The 18648-nt window shown below is 39.4% G+C and overlaps 1 protein-coding gene across 1 annotated transcript in view; it reads left to right on the top strand.

Annotated features, from left to right (window-relative positions):
- The window catches only part of TSHZ1 (teashirt zinc finger homeobox 1), a 309638-nt gene extending 294466 nt beyond the window's left edge, over positions 1 to 15172 (top strand). Inside the window, exon 3 of the transcript XR_014225297.1 lies at positions 15057 to 15172. The gene's annotated coding sequence lies outside the window, so the exon portion shown is untranslated. The remainder of the gene's footprint in view (positions 1 to 15056) is intronic.
- Positions 15173 to 18648: the final 3476 nt, after the last annotated feature.

Here is an 18648-nt window from a genome sequence, read left to right as displayed (position 1 = left end):
TGTCTGTCACAGGGAGTCAGCTACACACTCAAGAAAATGTGGGCAGCTGCAGTTAGGCTATAAGAACATAGGAATACGTTCATAATAGTCTCTTCTTGACTGGATTTATCACCATGGACAGGACACGTGGCTGATATTTTCTTCCTCTCCACATTCTCCTTCAGGGGTTTTAAAGCCAGCTTCCCATGGACAGGACGTGCTAATACACAACTATATATAACACTGTAATATTAGCATCTAACAGTAGAGGGCAACAGATCCATACAAGAGAAAGCAATACAGCTTGGTCAAGTCTGTGATTGGATAGTAAAGGAGAATCAGCAATAGTTTACAATGAGTTCACCTATGTGCTTTCTTTTCCCTATCAGAAAACTCTATATTCTAGATTTAGTGCAGTAAAGCTTTATTAACTTAAGATGAGTACACACTGTCTGAAAATCTGTACACAGTACAGTAGTGTATTCTCTCAGAATACAATTGCACAATGTGGGAAATTGCTGCACCAACATCGCTTGTGTTGGTATGGCAATCTGTCAGTTTATATCAACCTGAAAGAAAAAAAACTTGCAGTGTGTGCCAGGCTTTACAGTGCTTCATCTTTCTATTATTGTGGGTAGTAAGGTACCTGGCACAGGCTTTTCCAAAAGGGGCCAATACTCAGATAGCAAAAATGATCTGCAGAAGTAATATATATTCCTAAACACAGAACGCAAAAGCCAAAGGAAAATGACAATAAACACAGCCAACCTTTGCTTATTGAATACATTCCCATTCCTCTAATATGGCAGACTAAGGATCTTTTCTTTACCTTCTGCTGTTGATACTGTGTTATAGTATTGGTCAACAGGAACTTCCATTTTCCACCAGAAGGTGTCTCCTCACTGTCACACCACTATTCTCTACTTGTGTCTGGTTGCAGGCAGGCTATTTATCCCTTTTCTAATCAGCTAGATTTCTCAGCATTTTGTCAGCTACCGTATTGTGCTCTGGCACCCCATGTTTCCAGCTTCCTAACGTTTAGTCTTATTTTCTTGCCTTCAGTCTGACTTTACCTCGCATTTGTCTTGTAAGTTGTTTCTTTATATTGTATTTGGCAGTCACTTTGCTTGAATGTATACTTTATCTGTTGTGGGTAGTTTCATTTTTTAGTTGTTATTTCTTTCTTTTTCTCTCTGGATATAGTTCATTTTCTGGAGAAATCATGGAGAAATGATGTGCAATTTCCAATAGCAAAAGCCTATCTAAAGCCCCGTACACACGTACCGATCGTCGGCCGAACGATCGGCCGTCTTTTGTCCAGGGCTGTTGTGTCTGTTGAAAACTGCAAAAGACTGCACACGAATTTTGTCGGCCAACAACAGCCGACTGCAGAAGTGATGTCATGTGATGGTTAACTTTCCGTGTGTTTTTTCTTTTCTGAGCATGCCCAGTCTTGCAAATCTGCTGATTGTCGGCCAAATTCTGTACTGACTGGTGAACAATCGGCCGTTCTGGTGTTGGCCTACAAAAATTTTAATGCTTGCACGACAGATTCTGTTCGGCCGAAAGTGCGCTGTCGGCTGTCGGAAGCATCATACTAACAAGCCTACAATCGGCCGATCGGTCGTCGGCCGAATCTTTACGGCCAACAATCGGTACGTGTGTACGGGCCTAAAGTTTGCTTTTTAAAGATCATGCAAGACCATATCTGATTGCCTCTTGGGGGATGAGAAAGGAATTTTTTTCTCCTGCTGTAGCAAATTGGATCATGCTTTGCTGGAGTTGTTTGCCTTCCTCTGGATCAATTGCATATAGGATTGTGTATATGGGGTTGTATAATTTTTTACATTTTTTTATTGGTTGAACTAGATGGATTGTGTTTTTTTTTTCAACCCGACTAACTATGCAACTATGTAACATATATGATTGGATGCTGTTGGCACTTTGCAGTTCTAACTTTAGGGGTAATGGAATTTTCAATATTTTTGTACATATAGGTCATACAGAATAGGGGAGTTATACATTTATGTTGCAAAATGATGGGGTACTTTTCACTTTCAACTGCTTTTGTAAATCCCCCCTCTGGCATGCAGAAATAGTTTAAAATGTGCCTCGGGTCTTAAATGAGTTCCTGTCTTATTTAAAAAAAAAAAGTGTAAAAATGGATGATAAATTTAATGCAAATATATGAAGATATGTGGTAGACAGTTTTCAATGCCTCCAGATAACACAGTCACATGTGTATCACTGATCCAAGAGGAATGCGGCAAAATTGTTGATGAACTGATCTTGTGGAATATATATTTAAAAACTCTTAAAGATATAATAAATTGCTACAGAGACTTGAGCAAATTTGTGTTGGAGTATAAACTCTGCTAATAGACACGCTGCTTTCTGTATAATGATTCTGTTACATAAAATGATTCTCTTAAAACTTACTGTACCTGTCAGAATATCATTTTCTATTCTCCTCAGGTGTTGGCAAGCTAAAACAGAAACAAGCATTGATATTCCTCATGACAGACTGATCTTCCTGAAAACAATGATTACTGAGATGATTCTATAATTATTTCTAATTGTGGTATATAATTAAAGAAGTCAAATAAGATTACAACAGAGCAGAAGAACTTGTCAACAAATCAAACTCATGGCATTTTACAAGATGAAAATTCATCTGACTTAACAGAGTAAATAAAGTAGTAAATAAGATGTAAATGTTAAATACCCCTCACAGAATTCATATGGGTGTATGCTGAAGCACACACATACACTATATTGTCAAAAGTATTGGGACGCCTGCCTTTACACGCACATGAACCTGAATGGCATCCCAGTCTTAGTGCGTAGGGTTCTATATTGAGTTGGCCCACCCTTTGCAGCTAGAACAGCCTCAACTCTTCTAGGAAGGCTGTCCACAAGATTTGGGAGTGTGTCTATGGGGATGTTTTTTACTATTCTTCCAGAAGCGCATTTGTGAGGTCAGGCACTGACGTTGAATAAAGCCTGGCTTGCCGTCTCCACTCTAATCCGACCCAATGGTGTTCTATCAGGTTGAGGTGAGGACACTGTGCAGGCCAGACAAGTTAGTCCACCCCAAACTCGCTCATCCATGTCTTTATGGACCTTGCTTTGTGCACTGGTGAGCAGTCATGTTGTTACAGGAAGGGGCCATCCCCAAACTTTTCCTAAAAAGTAGGCAACATGAAATTATTTAAATGTCTTCGTATGCTGATGCCTTATGAGTTCCCTTCACTGTTTTATTAAAAAAAAAAAAAAAAAGCGACCCCATATCATAATCCCCCCTTTACCAAATGATTTGGAACAGTAAACAAAGCAAGGTCCGTAAAGACATGAATGAGTGAGTATGGGCTGGAGGAACTTGACTGGCCTGCACAGAGTCCTGACCTTAACCCAATAGGTATGAATTAGAGCGGAGACTGCAAGCTAGGCCTTCTTGTCCAACATCAGTGCCTGACCTCATCAATGCGCTTCTGGGAGAATGGTCAAATATTCTCATAGACATACTCCTAAACCTTGTGGACAGCCTTCTCGGAAGAGTTGAATCTGTTAAAGCTGTTAAGGATGGGCCAATTCAATATTGAACCCTACGGACTAAGACTGGGATGCCATTAAAGTTCATGTGCATGTAAAGGCAGACGTCCCAATACTTTTGACAATATAGTGTAGCTTTGACGGTTCCTGGAATCCATCTAAAGTCTCCACATTGTTATCAAAATTGTTGTTATATAAACAACACTTCATTTAGTAATTTTTACCCTTGGCATACCTGGATGATGATACCTTTTTTTCCCACAAGCTGTGCCCCTTGTATCATGCATTATTTTAGTAAAATGAATGATTGGATGTGCTTTAAAGTGAAAATAAAGCTGCTATCATAATAAAGCAAGCACCTAAAGGTCACACATGCCTGCAGGCAGGGTCGGACTAGAGACCCTTCAGAGAAAATGAGAAGGGGGACTCACCATAAAGCAGGAATTTCTGTGGAAACATATGGCTTACTATAAGGTGCATGATTAGATTAACAAGGTTCGACAGGCAAAGCTTATTCTAAGTTTGTATAGAAAGTAGTGCCAGTCTCAGTAAAATGTTATTTTTCTTTTGTCATGAAATTTTTTATTCAGCTTTAAGTAGCAGGATAGCTGACCCTACCTGCAATTCATTATTACAATTTATAGGTTTTGTAGAAACTTGCATTTTGCAAAAAACTGTAATAGGCTACTTACATGTACCAAATACTGTTACAGACTGCATATATATAACAAAATCCTGTTAAAAATGAATCAGTTCTATTATATGTGCTTTTCTGTTGACAGAGTATAGACCGAATATAGACAGAGAACAAATCTCTGTCTGAGCCAATCTTTAAGAACCTTCTTAAAACTCTTGGTGAATACTTAGCAATAAACACTCTTTTCAGGACTATGTAACATGCAACATAGTGTATTGAGCACATTGGTCAGTAGTCCCTTACACTTGTGGTAGGTGCGAAAATCAATTCTCTCATTAAAGGAGAAGTAGTGCCAAAGATTTTTTTTTCTGTAGGTGACAGGAGTGCACTTAGTTCTGCACTCCTGTGACTCATATTTAGCTAAAGTCTGCTGACAGCTGACGAAACTCAGCCTGTTCAGGCTCTGGAGGGATCCCAACTTTAATGTCAGGATCCATGCAGATGCCTGACTGGCTCATCTTCTCAGTACCCAGTTGAGAGCCAGAGCCAACAGCTCCTACCCCCCTCCACAGCCCAGTGAGTGAGGCAGTGGTAGAGCAGAGAGCCAGTGAAGGACAGTCACCGGCTCTCTGCTAATTGAAGACTGAGGACCGAGTGATCAGCAGTCTTTGACCATTTAGTTTTCAGTGTAGAGAAGGCAGAGGACATACCTTTGCTGCATCTACCTAGGTGAGTATGTGTGTTTGTTGTAGGTGTAAAAAGAAACTCCATGATTGTTGTCATTGAGTTTAAAAAAGTTGCTAACATCTGAAAATGATTAGCAGGTACACCTTAAATGGCTTGAGAAGAATAATGTGGGACATCCACTCAAAGCTTGTGGCACATTTTCCTCTTTGCTTTGCTATGTTTTGGATAAAATAGGGCCTGGGGGTAAACTTAAGACAACCTGGAGCAAAGTAGGCCCCAATATTAGTGCATGCAATTGGCGATGGACCAAATGTACCCGGGTTTGGTTTGATTAATGTTATCAAAGTCCGAATCCGAAATCCAAACCCCACTGAAATCAATGTGGCTGGATATTGACCTGGGGGACATGTACCAAAGGAAGAAACATTTTTAAAGATTATAGTTCAAAGATATAAATCAATTTTGGAGTAGTTCAAAGGTCAACATAAAAAATATGCAATTCCTTTAAATAACATGCTTAGGGGATGCCATAAAGCTGTACATGGAATTACAGAACATTGGGACTCTTGGGGACAGCATCTCTGACACTATATTCTGACATTACATAAATATCCATTTACTTTACTTTCAGATAATTGCATGGCTTACAAACAGCAATTGCATGGCTTACAAACAGCAGCAGCAACCCAATATGACTAAGAAAGATCTAGTATTAGAAATTTGTACTAGATCATTTTTTTCCAAAATATTGTTTGTGTACAGGTAATAATTGAAATTTGAAAGCAGAGGAGGCAAAGCAGCCAAAAACTATTGTTATATACGTGTTTTGTATACACTAAAACAAAAAAGCTAAAGCTATCAATATGATACAAATTACTAAATGGGAAAAACAAGTAGCAGAACTTTGCTTGTTGTGGTCTTCTATATTGTAACACACTGAATTGTGTGCCAAGCACAAACCACAATCTACAAATCTACATTGAAATATGGCATTGTGATTATTTTTCATGTTTGCCCCCTCCGCAGAGACAAATGCAAAACACCATACTGTTTCACCTATTGACATGAGTAGGAGTAGTGCCCAAGGCCCTACTGTTACACTTACTGATACGAAAGAAAGAGGAATGAGCCATTTTTTCCAAGTAAAAGCAATTAAAGTAAGATATTACAAACATGGCAAAACTAAATATTGTAGAGACTCACTGTCCATTAAGCAAGCGTATTTCCTTGGTCACTGTGTCAGAGGAGGGGTTTAAGCGTGTTTTATTGACATAGTCAGGAGCTGGCTAAGATTGCCTGCTTATGAGGAGACACTCTGTAGCACAGCTATGGTAATACTTTTTCTCTCTAGTGCTCAGCTAAGGCTCTCTGTCTTCACATCCTGACAGCAGAGTGATTAACAGGGGGGAAGCAAAGCATCTTGGGATTTGTAGTGCCCGGACTCAGGCTTAACACTCAGGCAGGACTGTAATGAACTACGTGTACCAGCCACCTACAGTAGGAGAGTAGAATGCTGGGAAAGGATATAAAAATCCTGAGCTAGGCTGGGATCTGCAAGCAAGTAACTCAGTGCCAATCTGTGCTGTGGCCGAGTGCCTGAGTGAGTCATCGCGTGTGTGTACAGAGGCATCCATCGCCAGCTACTTCTTGATGTCCAGCGGCAATGTACCCCATACTCGTTCACATGGGGGGGTCAAGTTCTGATAAGCCATCTACCTGCAGACCCCCACAACCACCGCCCAGGGTTGTCGGGAAGAGGTCATTGTCCCCATCAACATAGGGACAAGGTGCTTTGAGGTGGGGGGGCAGAGCCCACTCACCCAAAGCACCCCCCATGTTGAGAGCATGTGGCCTGGTGTGGTTCAGGAGGGGGGGGCGCTTGCTCTGTCCCCCTTTCCTGACCTGAAATATATATATATTTTTTTTACAACAATGATGAAAATAGCATACAGGTTTGCACCACAGCTAGAAAGCCTGTCTGTACAGGCCATCATTTCATAGAGCTTGAGCAGGCATTTAGCATCTGAAAAAAAAATGGTGTCTTTTGGCCACAAATGAAGGGAATAGCATACAAATGTGCACCACAGCTAGAAAGGCTTTTTGAACAAGCTGCAATTTCTGAGAGATTATGCAGACATTTAGCATCTGTAAAAAAATAAATATTAGTGTGTTTTTTAGACACTAAAGATGGAACTAGCATACAGGTTTACACCAGAGCTAAAAAAAAAACAAAAACATTTGGACTGGCCACAATTTCTGAGAGATTAAACAAGCATTTAGCATGAAAAAAAAAAAAAAGAGTGTATTTTTTGGGCATCAACAATGGAAATAGCATACAGGTTTGTATCACAGCTAAAAAGCTTTTTTGAACAGGCTACATTTTGGATTGAGAAGGTATTAATCTTCTGAAAAAAAAAAAAAAATTATATCTTTTTTGGACAGCAACGATGGAGACATTTACCATCAGAAAATGAACAATTAAACCCAGGATGGAAAAAACATACAGCCTAGAAACACAACTAACAAACTGGAGTATCAGTGTCTCTGTTTTGGATATGAAAAATGGAAAAAAATGATACATCTTTGCAACACATCCTTGCCTGCCTTCATTGTCAAGGTCACAATTTATGAGAGAGAGTAATCGAATTGGAATTATCCACAAATTGCCACAGTGAGGCCCACAGAAAAAGTCATGCAGAGCACAGGAGGGGCCCTGCTTTAACAAACATTCATGTATCTTCAACTATGAAACAGCTGCTAAAAAATTGTGGGTGTCATAATAACATTTCTGTTGCAAAAAACAGCAGCTATTGCTCCTTTTTTAAATGGTAATGGTAGCAGGGCTTAAAAGTGGCAGGTAGTGGGATGTACTAATCGTGAGTGAATGTGCCAAAAAAGATTGGACATGGAAATGTGGCAATATGTGAGCATGTGGCCTGAAAAAGTGAAAAAGCAGCTTTGGATGAAGCAGAAACAAAATGCAAGGTGGAAGGATCCCACAAATATTTAATCAGACACTGCAGGGCAGCCCAGCAGCTCAGTTGCATACTGGGAAAACTCTGGCCAGTGGTTTATGCTTATGACACAGTAGTTGAGGGGGTCATCTGTTTTGGTGCTTTCCGTATCTGCTCTTGCCTCCAGATTATCAGCCACCATGTTTTGCAGCCACTGCTGATAGGTGTTTGCAACAAACAGCCTTGGGTGGGTGCTGAGGATGGAAAAACTTTTTAAAAACATAGCTCAGCAACCACTTCTACATCTGCTCCTCCTTTTACTGACAGGATGCTCTGAGATATCTTGTCTATGAGATGTTATACTGCCAGTGTGGGACATAAGTTTCTCCATAGTGCATCCTCCAGATGTTTCATCCTTTGCTCCTTCTGCAAAAGCAGGATCATCTCTGAGACTTTACCCTTGTAACATGGTTTAAAGAGGGTTGGCAACCGGTAATGGTCCTTCTCCTTAATGCCACAAATCCAAGGGTCCTTTTGCAAGCTCTGGAGAATGAGGGAAGCCATGTGCTGAAAATTACTGGAGGCAGAGCAATCCAAGTCTTTATGGTCTCTGAGGATGACATTACAATCAGCTACCACTCCCCATCACTATAGTACTAAACTTGTTATTATATAAAAACTATAATTCCTACTTTTTAATGGATTATCCCTATTAGGTTTGGGGGTAACATGTCCAACAGGAGTAGAGATGCAACTCAGGGCACATCCTGGGCCACGTATACGTGCCTTGAACAACCATTCAAGGGTGAATACTGCTGTGCAAAATGAGAGCAAGGTGTTTCCTTGGAAACCAAGATACTGAATCTAAGGAGTCAACTGGCAACACTACAAAGCATCATCAAAAGGCAGTTTGGACCATACCCGTCAGGTATTGGAAGAGGCCAATATAGAACAGGGAGGTGATATGAAGGTGCAGGCACCAGATGAGGGTAGATGGGTGACAGTTAGATGGGGTAGAGATAAAGGCATTAGAGAGGCTAGTTCTGAGCTGACACATCCCAATAAATATGCCCGATTGTGTGTGGTTAAGGATAACTGTTCAAGAGAAGCATTGCTGGAGCAGAGTACCTCCCTTAGCTGCCAGGGGAACAACTCCTCCAATGAGTATAGGGAAAGGGTTACAAAAAAGACAGGGCAGACACTGGTGGTAAAGGACTCAATTATGAGATAGATAGATAGATAGATAGATAGATAGATAGATAGATAGATAGATAGATAGATAGATAGATAGATAGATAGATAGATAGATAGATAGATAGATAGATAGATAGATAGATAGATAGATAGATAGATAGATAGATAGACATTGCGGATTGGATGGACAGATTGTTGGGTGAGGTTAAGGAGGACCCAGTTGTCATGGTACTGTATGTAGGCAGGTGCAGTCTACTTTCTCCACCGTAGGTGGCGCTCTTCCAGAGCAGCATTGCAGTTGAAGAGGAAGTCAAGAAGAACAAGGTCCCTCTATGGTTTCCTGGGTCACTGGGTCGCTATCCATTGGATGCTGCCACTCCATGTGACTCTAACAACCATATTGGGCCAGGCAGAGCCTATTTAAGGCCCTAGATCCCAGGCTTGATGCACATTTGTGAGTAGGTAGAATAGGGACAGGTATACCATCTGTTAGGGACTGTCAGGGACGTACTGGCCATAGTGCTATTAATGCTTAAAAGGCGGACGCAAATGCACATGCCCATCGTGTCAGGTACACGAATGTGTGCATGCGCACGAATATTCGCACGTGCGTACACCAATAGACGTTGGTGCCAGGTGCCATATATAAGTGCAGCAGTTGCACTAATGCTTTGCTGTCTGATCTGCAACTGTACCTGTGTTTCTGAAACCTGATCCTGTTACTCCTTTGTTTGACTCGGCTTGCCTTTGACTCTTTGAAATTAAGAGGCATGTTCACAAATGCAAAAAGCTTGGTTAACAATGGAAGAACTGGAACTGCTAATACAAGAGAAGAATTGTGACTTCATGGCAATATCAGAAACCTTGTGTATCAAAGGTGGGAACAGCAAAATTTATAATGAAGGTATACTGGACAGCCACCCGAAATATCTAGTGAATATTTAAAATGAACAGACAAGAGCAGTTTTAATAAAAAGGATTATACAAAACTTTACTGGACATCAAAATACATAAAGCTTCTTACACATAAAAGTTACCATAAACATTAACAAGACTCAAACATACACTCCTATTCCCAATATCCCAAAGAAAGGTCCGTAATACTTAACTCTGGCACCAGCTTGCACTCGATATCTGGAACAGGATAGTGAGCAATTTTTTTTGCTGCATGCTTTCCTTCCACAGCTCCAAAAAATGAACCTCCCAAAACAAACCTCTCTTTCCCCCATTCTATAGACACTATCTGTAGTCCTGTAGACCAGAGACCACCCACAGGATGTAAATATTCCTACTGACAGGTTGTTTTGTGAGTGATGTCAGCAAGACATGGTTGCACTTCCCCTCAAAACCACATGGTCAATTGGATATGCGGCAGCCATCTTTACACACGACGTCAAAGCTCACTAAACCACCTGTGGGTGAGAGATATTATTACACATGTATGGGAACATTTGTCATGAATCAGTTAAAAATATCCACAACTGATACAATCCATCTGTTGATCCCATACATTGGATAATAATTTAAATTAATTAATTTCTACTTCTCGTAGGGGCCTAGCTTTCTTCCCAACTTTTTTTCCCTATATACATCATGCACATCACACAATTCATAGTTACAAAAATATGCCTATACCATGCATCAGCTAATTATCTTCAACTAAGCATTTACAATATGTATGCAATAAATATCCTAAACAGTTACTCAAAGATGGAATCAAGATAGAATCTTCATGGTTCTTTGCTCAGTGTCTAAACTGCTTATCAAGTCTAAAGCAGACATGTTGTTCCTTTTGTGTTAAAAAAAAACTGTCCTTTGTCTGAACACATGCTTGTTTCAAAAATCCTAAACACCCCCCCCCCCCCCCCCCACATACTTCTTGTTACATGTTTAGCTCCTAAACAAATCAAACTGGTTTATTTGCATATCAATGGGGGAACCTAGCTTCTTAACACAGAATCTAACTAACAAACACATTTGCTATAAAATCATCACATATTTATAGCAACACATTCCAACTCTTGGTTTTATAGAATTCTCAACACCTCCTAAAGCCTTTCTCCAGAACAGGGTGAAATAAACCCCCTGTATTGTAAATGGGAGGAAAAATTCCCTTTCAACTCCTGTACGCTCTGGGCAATCAGACAAAGTCCCTGGAAGCTGCAACATTACTTTGAGCAAGGTTAGCAATGTCCTTTGCAGTCTGTGGAAAGAAAATCCCAAATGATGAAAGTCCCTTGTGCTCCTCCTGGTCATAAGGAAATGCTCAGATGAAAGTCCATTCCATTTCAGCCACCATCTGGAAAACATACGCATCTTCCTCAGGCTCTCATCTGATCTTCCGTTCTGCCTCATCCCATCTGGCTTGGTCATCTGCTCTGCCTGCTCCACCTCTCGATGTTCAGTACCTTAAAAGAATAAGAGACAAAGCAGATTATATGTTCTCTCCACCTGTGTCAAAAAACATAGCTCATGGCTCACATTTCTCAATCTGCAAAACTGTTGTAGGGTGCCCACTGTTGCCTTGTAACACTTTCACGGAAAGGCATTGACTTCCAATGAAACAAATAAACTTGCATGTTTCTATGTGCTGTCCTGAGAAAACAGGCCTGCTGTTGTACAGTCTTTACAGCATGGCAGTCTCTAGCAATGTGCCCCATTCTATGACAACAAAATCATTTAATGTGACTGAATCTACCATTCCCAACTACTTGCTTCCACTTCTTAAGCAATGCTGGTGTGAGAGTCCCATATATTTCCTTTCTAGAGACCCCTGCCTTAAGTGAATCAGTCCACATGTGTCTCCTGGAGACCATTAGCCTTGCCTTCCTTGTGTCTGACCCAATTTGACCATAGCTGATCAGATCCTCAGCTTCCCACTTATGGGAAGTCAGGCTATGTGTTTTGAAGTGCTACATACTTGTATCAAGCAGTGTATGAGCATTTAAACAAGAACTCATTGGCCTGTGTAGTTGCAGGTGCTGCAGAGCAACTCATCCTAAAAGGTTACAGTTAAAGTATTACAGTTGATCTAGTCATCCTTACTGCAACTCTGCTAACCCTGATCCCCCCCTTTCAGAGCACCTGCTAGGAGGAGGGGCAGGGTGAGCACAGCTGCTGAAAGAATACATGAAATAACTTCAGTGCTTCTAGTTTAAGAATGAACTGAAGTCGAAGACGGCCAATGAGGGCTTGTTTACTACTTGCTTAGTATATGGTAATATACTAAGCATATGTTAATGTATATGTTAGTATATGTTAATACTTGAATGTCCACTTGAATGTAGCCTGGCTACAGTTCACTTTAAGCTTTGTTAAATAAGAATGTATTTAGACATTGGTAGTAAATGAAAACCAATAGATTCAACAGGTTGCATGTGCTCCCACTTTCATTGGTTGGAAGGCCACATCACAAAAATTGCATTAAATGCCTTGGAAATCGTACTGAATACCTAGTAATACATAAATGTCAAAAAGGGGAGTGGTTGGCGCTGCCAGGAAGTTAGGTTAATGGGAAATCTGGGTTAGGCTCCTATAGTTCAAGACCAAGTTCAACACATGCAAATGCACATAGAATGTATGTGGGAATGAGAACTATATAAGTAATAGGATATAAAAACACAATGGGTGTGTAATATGTGTGTAAAATTAACACTATGTGCTGATACCAAATCAATAAATAAATAAATGTGTTCAATACCTAACAGGGTTATTGAGACTCAACATAAATATGCAAATATATGTAAATGTAGGTATAAAAATATAAAAGCATATAAAGATAGTATTAATAAATTATGGTGATATAGAGAGTTAGTGTGCAAAGGTGCTAAAAAATAAATATAGTGCACTAATCAAACTAAATAAGGTGCATTCCGAATAGTCATAACCATCTATTCAATAAAGTGCAACTGCATACTCATAAGCAATGAAAATAAATAAGTGGGTGAACTATGTGCATCCCACACTGGTGACAATATAAACACTAGTAAATAAATAAGTGCAGCCGTGCAAATAACTATATAAATTATGAAAGTGAGAACCATATAAATTCAAAGGCTCAAAAAGCAGGTTCTGTGTATTTTAAAATTGTCCAAAAATAGTGCAATCAGAGTTGGTACAGAAATCATAAAGTTCTATAGTCCATATAAGGATGGAGTAAGGTGCTCTTTTTTTCTATGAAGCCGGGAGTGCAGTGAGTGATTGGAAGATAGGGTGCTCCCCCTCTCCTGGGGTCCTGTGCTTACCGGATGTCCGTACCCCTACAGGGGTAAATGGCGGGTCGATAACAGGGATCGCTCCCATACACCGGCAATCTTGGGGGACGGAACTTGAGCACACAGGTTTCCTGTCTCTTTGTTTACCATCCATTAGCCCGTTTTTCAGTAATACAATTCTGCCTAGCAACAGATGATATTCAGATATCCCCTCTTTTTCTATTTGCCAAATAGCGAGTAGATTTTTAATGTTATTTTTAATGTTAATATGTTTGCCTAGCAATAGATGACATTACATGGCCCCTTGCGATGATTGGCCGGAGAATTTACATTTGCACATTCCCCCACTAAGTTGCCTGGTAACCGCTTAATACTTAAACAGACGGAATAGACGTGGTCAACGCTTCTCCAGATGACGTCAGTGTGACGAAACGCGTCGAGAACGTGACCACATCACTTCCGTCTGAACGATCCCGAGGCTAGGAACGCACGCTGATCCCAGGCGAGCACCGCGAACGAGGTAGTTGCGGACCCTATGCCATACGGATGCGCTGCATGTTGATTTTATGTGAGTACATGTCTTTTTTGGAATCTAAATAAAAGTTTTAAAGGCAATCCTGCACTATCGGAGGCTTCTGTTTTTCCCCTTTTTCATATACCCGGGAATTGTACTGGAGCTCTCTCCCTGATGCTTTAACCCCTATGTGTACCGGAGCAAGGAGTGGATACGAGTGGTAATAGGAAGGATAGGACGGAACCAGATTGCCGGTGTATGGGAGCGATCCCTGTTATCGACCCGCCATTTACCCCTGTAGGGGTACGGACATCCGGTAAGCACAGGACCCCAGGAGAGGGGGAGCACCCTATCTTCCAATCACTCACTGCACTCCCGGCTTCATAGAAAAAAAGAGCACCTTACTCCATCCTTATATGGACTATAGAACTTTATGATTTCTGTACCAACTCTGATTGCACTATTTTTGGACAATTTTAAAATACACAGAACCTGCTTTTTGAGCCTTTGAATTTATATGGTTCTCACTTTCATAATTTATATAGTTATTTGCACGGCTGCACTTATTTATTTACTAGTGTTTATATTGTCACCAGTGTGGGATGCACATAGTTCACCCACTTATTTATTTTCATTGCTTATGAGTATGCAGTTGCACTTTATTGAATAGATGGTTATGACTATTCGGAATGCACCTTATTTAGTTTGATTAGTGCACTATATTTATTTTTTAGCACCTTTGCACACTAACTCTCTATATCACCATAATTTATTAATACTATCTTTATATGCTTTTATATTTTTATACCTACATTTACATATATTTGCATATTTATGTTGAGTCTCAATAACCCTGTTAGGTATTGAACACATTTATTTATTTATTGATTTGGTATCAGCACATAGTGTTAATTTTACACACATATTACACACCCATTGTGTTTTTATATCCTATTACTTATATAGTTCTCATTCCCACATACATTCTATGTGCATTTGCATGTGTTGAACTTGGTCTTGAACTATAGGAGCCTAACCCAGATTTCCCATTAACCTAACTTCCTGGCAGCACCAACCACTCCCCTTTTTGACATTTACACCTGACGCTCCCACATTGGGGGTGCATCTTTTGGAGTGGGCAGCAGCCATTAGTGTTTTATTTATAGAAATTTTACGCACTATTTTATAGATAGTTTATCCTAAGCGCGGATCTTTCTTCTTTTCTACCTAGTAATACGTGACCTGTGTGAACCAATTGAACTTATAGAATATAGAGCATAACTGCTGATATGTCATTTCACTAAATACATTTTTCACTTTTTCAGGAATCAAGACCCAGTGGCTGTATAATACACCTGTAGTTAACATAATGCAGCAAGAAAATAAAGCATACCAATTTTTTTCAACATTGATGTATGAAGTGCCAACATATTCTTCAGCTCATTAAATTGGGGAAATAGTGTGACAGGTAAGAAGTAGAAAAACATGTAATGAATTATAAGGTATTTCAGTCTCTGTTCTGGAGACCTATTCATAAAGCCACCTGCTATTATAGAGATGTGGTATTAGTAATGTTTAATGTGGAATAATATTTCAGTGTGTCTTTTTCTCCCGCACACAGAAATTATTTATTGTGGTATGTTCTTACACATTTTAGACAGCAACAAATTTACTCTAGTTTTATATTACAATAGACCATTACAGAAAGTTTAAAAAATGTTTTATGTCTAGAGATCTAGAGATTTTTTTGTGAACCAATGGTCTCTGTTTGTCATGTAAATTTAGTATAGCAAAAAAAAAAAAAAAAAAAGAACAAACAGTAGGATAACTTCTTCTTCTCATTTCAATTCTTGTTTGCTATGTGTTTCAGTAAAAATTATCTGCCAGCAGATGGTGTGGGAGCACTTGAGTACAATGTACTTGCCTGCTTCAAGAAGTAGGCCTGCTTGACCAGTAGGTGTGTATGAATCTTATCTGCAACCAATGGTGCAATGAAGAGTTTGACCTCATTTACTGCAGCCCACTAGTAGCTCAATACACCATCCATTACAATATTGACAACATATTAAAAACTGTGGTCAAACTATTTGATACCAATGTATGAAATATGTCAGGTCCAACATCATTTTTGAGGGTCTCCTTCTAGTAAAGGTAAAGTCTGTAGGCATCGGAGTGTTAAAATCCAAGGAGATGCCAAGGACCAGTACTAAACAAGCACACAGAGGGCTCATGCACACTGTAATGCATGTGGTAAGTCCTGGAACAAACAGTATACATTGGCTTAGGTATGGGACTTTATATATACCTTCAAAAGTAATATAACAACTTATATTAAAAATATTAAGTTTTTATTGTATACAAAAAGACAAAAAAAATCATGGTCATTCCATGCATTAGAAAATACATTACATGTCATGTACATAGGTTCGGTCAATAGTATCAAAAAACACTCTAGGGCACCCTATTTTAAATGCCACAGATCTGTAGAAACTAAGTTGATACATATAATGGGAATACTGCTTCTCCAGGACCTCTTTGGCCTTTTTTTGTATTCATATATGCCACAATATATAGTTAAAACTACGTGTAAGCAGAATAAACAAATTAATATCATAAGCAATCAATACCATAAGCAATCATAAATCCATACAATAGTAATAAGGTTATATGGGTTCAGTAAGATATAGGAATGATATATTGACTATAAGGCAAAAAACGAATGATACAGTGGGGAAAATAACTATTTGATCCCCTGCAGATTTTGTAAGTTTGCCCACTTACAAAGAAATTAAGGGTCTATAATTTTTATCATAGGTGTATTTTAAATGATAGAAACACAGTATCAACCAAAAATCCAGAAAAAAAAACAAATAAAAAAAGGCTATAAATTAAATTGCAATTCAGTATGTAAAATAAGTATTTGATCCCCAAGCAAAACATGACTTAGTACTTGATGGAGAAACCCTTGTTGGCAAGACATTTCTTATAGTTTCCAGGTTTTCACACATCTCAGGAGGGATTTTGGTCCACTCTACTTTAAAGTTTTTCTCTAAATCCTTAAGGTTTCTTGAATGTCTCTTGGCAACTCGAAGATTCAGCTCCTTCCATAAGCTTTCTATAGGATTAATGTCTGGAGACTGACTAGGCCACTCCATGACCCTGATGTGCCACTTCTTTTGCTGCCTTGGTGGTATGTTTTGGGTCATTATCATGCTGGGAGACCCATCCATGACCCATCTTCAGTGTTCTGGGAAGAAGGTTCTCATCCAAGAATTTACAATACATGGCCCCCTCCATTGGCCCCTCAATGCCGCAAAGTCGGCTTGTACCTTTATCAGAGAAACAGCCCCAAAGCATCATGTTTCCACCTCTGTGCTTGAATGTAGGGATGGTGTTCTTAGGGTTATAGTCAACATTTTCTTTCTCCAAACATGGCGAGTTGAGTTAATACCAAAGAGCAAAATTTTGGTCTCATCTGGACACAGCACTTTCTCCCAATCCTTCTGTGAATCATTTAGATGTTCATTGGCATGACTTTACATGTGCCTTCTTGAGGAGGGGGACTCGCCGGATGGGTCTTTCAGCATGACAATGACCCAAAAGAAACCGCCAAGAAAACAAAGGAGCGACTCAAGAAGAAGCAGTGTGGCCTAGCCAGTCTCAAGACCTTAATACTATAGGAAATGTATGCAAAAAAAGTTATACATCTGTGCTAGATCCATGATAACCAAATTAAAATGACAGATGCTAGCACAGGTTAAATTAAACAAACACACAACATTAGAAATACAAAAAGTGCAGCGCTTATCCAGATAAGTGACAAATACATATGTGAAAATATATGTGCAAATGGTGACTCCACAACTTGCCTTTCTGAGTGGCACAGTGTACAAGTTTATACTTTTTTACATACAGTATATGACAATATGTATGCAAATTGTAACTCCAACAGTGTGCCTATTTTGAATGGCACAGTATTAAAGCTTATACCACAGTCCAATCTTTGCAAAATATTAAAAAAACAAAAAAAAAGAAAATAAAAAAAAAAGTGTCCCAAAAGGATAACCCATTAGTTAGAAGTACATGCATTAAGGAGCCAACTTCCCAAGATCCCCCGAGTATGAAAAGTATAAAAAATGGCTGCTTACCAAAACTATATGGCCAAATTAACGGAAAAGTCAAACAAGCCTTAGGGGATATTATAGATAAAAGACATAGGTATGGTAAGGTCCAAACGTCCGGGGAGGGAAGGACCCTATCCACACCATAAAATAGAAGGGATGGTGGAGAGGGTATCAAAACCAATGTGTCTGAGTATCAAGAATTAATCATCACATAAGGTAAATAGAAAAGTAAACACTCATTTTATTGATAAATACATATAAAAAAACCATTCATTAAAATAGATGAAAATCAATTCATAACCTGACATCACACATCTCATAATGATTGTACAGGCACATATTGTAGTAACAACCGACATGGATCTGACGCGTTTCACTATGAGAGCTTTCTCAGAAACAACTTAGAAATCCCAGGTTGACTATTACAAAAGAGAAATACAAAAAAATTAGTCGAAATGTTACATACACAATCATTTCTATTATTCAAAAACATCATTTTATAAATACATTAGATGCTCACCAAAGTGCAAAGTGCTACCAGAGTGAGACTATGAGTCCAGGGCACAAGCTGTCCATCAAACGCTCCAGACGGTCAACAGATATGGCCACGTAAAGGCTCCTGGGTAAGTCCCCAGGCCCCACAAAGGATGAATGCAGAGTCCCGTACCCTCAGATGGAAATAGGAGAGAGGAACCTCTACTTCTAGGCAACCGGAAATCCCAAATCAATCACCTGGACTGTGATGTAGACCCCATCTAGAAAAAGGCAATAATATACTTCTAATATACATCAG

This window comes from Pelophylax lessonae (assembly GCF_965119305.1).
Source record: "Pelophylax lessonae genome assembly, chromosome: 5".
In the NCBI taxonomy this organism is placed as follows: domain Eukaryota; kingdom Metazoa; phylum Chordata; class Amphibia; order Anura; family Ranidae; genus Pelophylax; species Pelophylax lessonae.
This window is presented reverse-complemented; position numbering and strand designations above follow the sequence as displayed.